Genomic DNA, 7,000 nt, shown 5'->3' on the forward strand with positions numbered 1-7,000 from the left:
TATATAAGCTGGTCAAGAAACTAAGCTAGCCTCGACTTAAAATAGGCCAATCTCGACTTAAACTAGACCAATCTCAACTCTAACTACGACAACCTTTACATTCTCCGACAAATGTTGGCACGTGGAGCCAATAAAGTCTGGTTGGACACACAAACATAAACAACCCAATACAAGATTGTTTCTATGGAGAAGAACTTTTACTTACAAAATAACCCAATAAAAAATAACCCACCTATAGCATTAGGTGATGTTGAATATGAGTGTGCTTTAATTGATTTCCAATCATATAACTCAATTCATAACGTGGATGACGATAATAATTTATTTTATATCCGTGATGATATTATCAAAATACCAATAGGATCCTATGAATTACAAGATATAGCAGATTTTTGGAAGCATAGTACAGATCTATTCCTATAAATAGATCTATCTACATTAAAGCTAATAATAATACATTACATGATTACATGATAAGGAAAAATTTATATCTAAGATATTTGGTTTTACGGAAACTGTTTTGGATCCGGGAAAGAAACATATCTCAAACCTTCCCGTAAATATTCTGAAGGTGAACGCCATACAACTACAATGCAATATTGTAACAGGGTCATTTATGAATAATTCACCAGGATATAAATTAAATGAGAGTCCGTTAAACCTTATTTATTTGCCAGTGAACGTCAAGGAAATAAGTCGTCTTGAAGTAATAATACTAGATCAAGAAGGACATTTAATAAACTTTCGAGGAGAGGAAATTACACTTCGAATTCATATAAGACCAAGGCAAACATGATTATCTGTAATAAATATAATAATAAACAATCCACTAAAAACATTCAACATAAAGTTGTCAAACCGACAAGACCTTTCCTAACTAAAGAAAATAAAAATTTTTTAAAATTACTTAAATTTAAAGTAAAACTCAATGTCTGAAATACTTATTATAAATAATCGACCCTTTTCCGATGAGAACATTATACGTGAATATCATAGCTATGTTCCATATATATCCAATCTTTTAAAAATAATGATGAAATACGCATAAGCGTACAAAATCAAGATCTTTACATATTACCGTCGGAAAGCTATTTGTACATTGAAGGTTATTTGAAAAGAGCAAGTAGAGAAATTTCGCAAACTCTAGACTTAGGAATAATTGTATGGGGTATATGTTTGATGAAATTCGCTATGAACTAAATGGTGTTGAGATTGATCGCACACGTTATCTTGGAATGACAACAAAAATTAAAAACTTGCTTTAGGGAACTAAATGCATCAGAAAGTAATGTCATGAGTAACGCGGGATGGGATGTAGATGGCGATGTTGCTACCAACTCTTTTAACTTTTGCGTACCCTTAAATCGACTGCTTGGATTTGTAGAAGACTTTAACAAGGTAATTTGTAACAGCATTCATGATTTGATTCTCCTGATTTGAGTGCTATTGACACAAATGTGTGTTATTCAACTGACTCAAAAGAAGATATTCGACTAACAATTACAAACATTATGTGGAAAGTTTAACGCATTCATTTGTCTGACTATAGAAAAATTAGTTTCTTAAAAACTATTAAAGATAGTAAAATGTTACCTGTAGCATTTCGAAGTTGGGACTGCTATTTTAATACTACATGGAAGGAAAAATACCTGGAATGTTACATTACCAACAAATCATGAAAGGCCACGTTATGCCGCCTTAGTATTCGAAAAGGGCAATAAATTTATTCATTGTGATCTTCAAAATATTAAAGTACACTTGAATTCGGACACTTATCCTTATGATGATTTAAATCTAAAATTTTCTGAGAATCGTTATGCAATGCTTTATGATATGTATAGCAAATTTCAATACTCATATTACATGGGAGAACCACAACCACTTCTGACCTATTCTAGTTTTAAAGACAATTCCGTTTCTGTTATGACATAAGCAGTCAAAATAAAGCTGTAAAGAATGGGCCAATTGATTTAAAGATCGAATTTGAAACAAATACACCAATTCCACAAAATACTTCATCGTATTGTCTTATTATTCATGATCGTATGGTGGAGTACATACTATTGACCGGAAATGTGCGAAAAGTTGTATAAGACTCCTCCCTCCCCCCCTCACCACCAGGAAATAAAACACAATTTATTTATATTTTAGTTATAAGCATACAAAAATAAATATGTATTGGTTTTTATTTTAATGAAATAAAGAAATTGTTAAAAATAAATACAAATATTTGTTTCAATTCAACATATTCACAAGTAAAAAAGCAGTAAGTTTGGTCGGGCCGAACTTTGAATACCCTCCACCATTTGGAACAAATTAGAAAATTTTCAAAAAAAAAAAAAAAAAAAAAAATCCATTGAAAATTCTGTTAAAATCTTTAAAACACCTAATATCGGAAGGTGCCGATATATGGGGGGATATACGATATTGTGGACCTATATAGACAAATCTATGTCTGGGGGTAAAGTACTCACAAGGAACTCCTTGTGTGGATTTTCAGATAATTCCATTGGGAAATGTGGCTAAAATCATCAAAATATCGAATTCCGGGGGTTCCGTTATAGGGAGATATACGATATTGTGGACCTTTATAGACAAATACCTTTCAGGGGTTAAAGTGCTCACAAAGAACTCCTTGTGTGGAGAAATTGGAAAATATAGCTTAAATCATCAAAATGCCGAATGTCGGATGTACCGTTATATGGCGGCTATACGATATCGTTAACCTATAAAAAGAACTCTATGTAAGGGGTTAAAGTGCTCACAAAGAACCCCTTGTGTGGAATTTCAGACAGTTCCATTGAAAAATGTGGCTGACATCATCAAAATACCGAATATCGGAGGGTACCGTTTTATGGTTTATATGCGATATCGTGGACATATATAGACAATTCTCTTTCAGGGGGTGAAATACTCACAAGGAACCCCTTGTGTGTATTTTCAGACCATTCCATTAGAAAATGTGGCTAAAATCATCAAAATACCTAATATCGGGGGGTACCGTTATATGGGGGCTATACGGTATCGTCGACTTATATAGGTAATTCTCCTCCGAGGTATAAAGCATCCACAAGGAACTCCTTTTGTGGATTTTCAGACAATTCCGTTGAAAAATGTGGGTAAAATCATCAAAATACCGAATCGTGGGGGTAGCGTTATATGGGAGCTATACGATATCGTATTAATTTTTAATATATAAATTCAAATCTATTAGTGGTATAACTCTAACTAACTCTAATAATATATGGGTAAACACTTTAGTCCTTAACATTGCATCCTTTGAAGTTGATGGACCATCTTGTTCATTCGTTGGCTTAATGTATTCTTCTTGAAGCTCTACATTGAACTTGATTGCTGTCTTATTCTGCAAGTTCATATTTATTAGCCTAACAAGGCTTTTTTTAGAATCTAATAAAAGTTCGTTTGGTAGCAAAATATTTTTAAAGTTTTCATACTCATATGTAATTTTATTATTATTGTAAGCACTTTTAATAATCTTTATATTATCTTCCAATAATTGAGGAACAACGCGTCGATGTCTTCGCTGCGTGAATGTACAGCGAGGTTCTGTACCGCTACATCACACTCTTTGCAGTAACAAGGCTTTCTGTAGAATCTAATAAAAGTTCGTTTGGTAGCAAAATGTTTTTAGAGTTTTCATACTCATATGTAATTATATTATTATTGTAAGCACTTTTAACAATCTTTATGTTATCTTCCAATAATTGGTGAACAACGCGTCGATGTCCTTCGCTGGGTGAATGTGCAGCGAGGCTCTGTACCGCTACATCACACTCTTTGCAGAAACTACTACCAACTTTATTTTCGTTGGATAAAGATGTTGACTGTTTGTTAGAGCTAGATGATGTAAAAGGACACGATGTAGCCACGTTTCAACAGGAATGTAATCATGATTTCTGATGAAATTTCAACTGGTAAAGGGTTTTTAAAAAATAAATTGCAGACATTGCAATGGTTTCTAACGTGTCTTACATATTCACGTTTAATATAAAACACCAATCCACAAACATTACACGTATGTTGTGCCATTTTTCATTAATTTTTTAAAGAAATTATGTTCTTGAATCAGATAGTTGTTTCAAAATGAAATTATTTTTCTTCCAATGTACTATATTATACAACAAGAAAAGCAAAAATCCAAACACCTGCGAACAAATTTTCTTCTTCAATTTCATTGCAGCTCTGTTCAAGAATGCATCTATATTATGTTAACCCATCTAAATATACATCTTATGAATCTATACTCATATTGTTACATTACATAGCCAGCAGAACCAATGCCACACATCCCATATTTATTAAAAATATCAGGCGGCACTTAGTCTACAGAAATAATTTTTCCCAATCGTAATCTTAGAATCTTTCCCCCACCTAATCGTAATCTTGAAAAATACGTGCCTAATTAAAACAAGTTTGTCAAAAATCTCAATACAGCATCTGGAGAAAAAAAAAAAACAAAATCAAAACAAGCTTCCCCGTTACAAATAACTTCCATCACCCATGTCGTGATAGTATGTATGTGGTCGGACTTACATCTGAACAGATCAACACACAATTCTAAACTAATTTGTACCGATAAGAGAATAATTGGCTGATGAAGAAGAGCAGTCTGTGGAACAAGGAAATTAATTCAATGCTATGGAAGACGGAACGGTATAGGGCAGAGAGAAGATAGGAAGGTATGTGGAAAGAAAGGGGGGATAGTAGAGGGGGGCAGTATGGAACAAGGAAGAAGACTTTAACAAGGTAATTTGTAACAGCAAACATGATTTGATTCTCCTGATTTGAGTGCTATTGACACAATGTATATTATTCAACTGACTCAAAAGAAGATATTCGACTAACAATTACAAACATTATGTGGAAAGTTTAACACATTCATTTGTCTGACTATAGAAAAATTAGTTTCTTAAAACCTATTAAATATAGTAAAATGTTACCTGTAGCATTTCGAAGTTGGGACTGCTATTTTAATACCACATGGAAGGAAAAATACCTGGAATGTTACATTACCAACAAATCATGAAAGGCCACGTTATGCCGCCTTAGTATTCGAAAAGGGCAATAAATTTATTCATTGTGATCTTCAAAATATTAAAGTACACTTGAATTCGGACACTTATCCTTATGATGATTTAAATCTAAAATTTTCTGAGAATCGTTATGCAATGCTTTATGATATGTATAGCAAATTTCAATACTCATATTACATGGGAGAACCACAACCACTTCTGACCTATTCTAGTTTTAAAGACAATTCCGTTTCTGTTATTGACATAAGCAGTCAAAATGAAGCTGTAAAGAATGGGCCAATTGATTTAAAGATCGAATTTGAAACAAATACACCAATTCCACAAAATACTTCATTGTATTGTCTTATTATTCATGATCGTATGGTGGAGTACATACTATTGACCGGAAATGTGCGAAAAGTTGTATAAGACTCCTCCCCCCCCCTCACCACCAGGAAATAAAACACAATTTATTTATATTTTAGTTATAAGCATACAAAAATAAATATGTATTGGTTTTTATTTTAATGAAATAAAGAAATTGTTAAAAAATAAATGCAAATATTTGTTTCAATTCAACATATTAACAAGTAAAAAAGCAGTAAGTTTGGCCGGGCCAAACTTTGAATACCCTCCACCATTTGAAACAAATTAGAAAATTTAAAAAAAAAAAAAAAAAAAAAAAAATCCATTGAAAATTCTGTTAAAATTTTTAAAACACCTAATATCGGAAGGTGCCGATATATTGGGGGATATACGATATTGTGGACCTATATAGACAAATCTATGTCTGGTGCTAAAGTACTCACAAGGAACTCCTTGTGTGGAGAAATTGGAAATTATAGCTTAAATCATCAAAATGCCGAATGTCGGATGTACCGTTATATGGCGGCTATACGATATCGTTAACCTATAAAAAGAACTCTATGTATGGGGTTAAAGTGCTCACAAAGAACCCCTTGTGTGGAATTTCAGACAGTTCCAGTGAAAAATGTGGCTGACATCATCAAAATACCGAATATCGGAGGGTACCGTTTTATGGTTTATATGCGATATCGTGGACATATATAGACAATTCTCTTTCAGGGGGTGAAATACTCACAAGGAACCCCTTGTGTGTATTTTCAGACCATTCCATTAGAAAATGTGGCTAAAATCATCAAAATACCTAATATCGGGGGGTACCGTTATATGGGGACTATACGGTATCGTCGACCTATATAGGTAGTTCTCCTCCGAGGTATAAAGCATCCACAAGGAACTCCTTTTGTGGTTTTTCAGACAATTCCGTTGAAAAATGTGGGTAAAATCATCAAAATACCGAATCGTGGGGGTAGCGTTATATGGGAGCTATACGATATCGTATTAATATTTAATATATAAATTCAAATCTATTAGTGGTATAACTCTAACTAACTCTAATAATATATGGGTAAACACTTTAGTCCTTAACATTGCATCCTTTGAAGTTGATGGACCATCTTGTTCATTCGATGGCTTAATGTATTCTTCTTGAAGCTCTACATTGAACTTGATTGCTGTCTTATTCTGCAAGTTCATATTTATTAGCCTAACAAGGCTTTTTTTAGAATCTAATAAAAGTTCGTTTGGTAGCAAAATGTTTTTAAAGTTTTCATACACATATGTAATTATATTATTATTGTAAGCACTTTTAACAATCTTTATATTATCTTCCAATAATTGACGAACAACGCGTCGATGTCTTCGCTGCGTGAATGTACAGCGAGGTTCTACATCACACTCTTTGCAGTAACAAGGCTTTCTGTAGAATCTAACAAGGCTTTCTGTAGAATCTAATTCTGCACACTCTTTGCAGAAACTACTACCAACTTTATTTTCGTTGGATAAAGATGTTGACTGTTTGTTGGAGCTAGATGATGTAAAAGGACATGATGTAGCCACGTTTTCAACAGGAATATAATCATGATTTCTGATGAAATTTCAAC

The sequence above is a fragment of the Musca domestica genome, unplaced genomic scaffold, assembly GCF_030504385.1.
Source record: "Musca domestica strain aabys unplaced genomic scaffold, Musca_domestica.polishedcontigs.V.1.1 429, whole genome shotgun sequence".
NCBI classification, from domain to species: Eukaryota; Metazoa; Arthropoda; class Insecta; order Diptera; family Muscidae; genus Musca; species Musca domestica.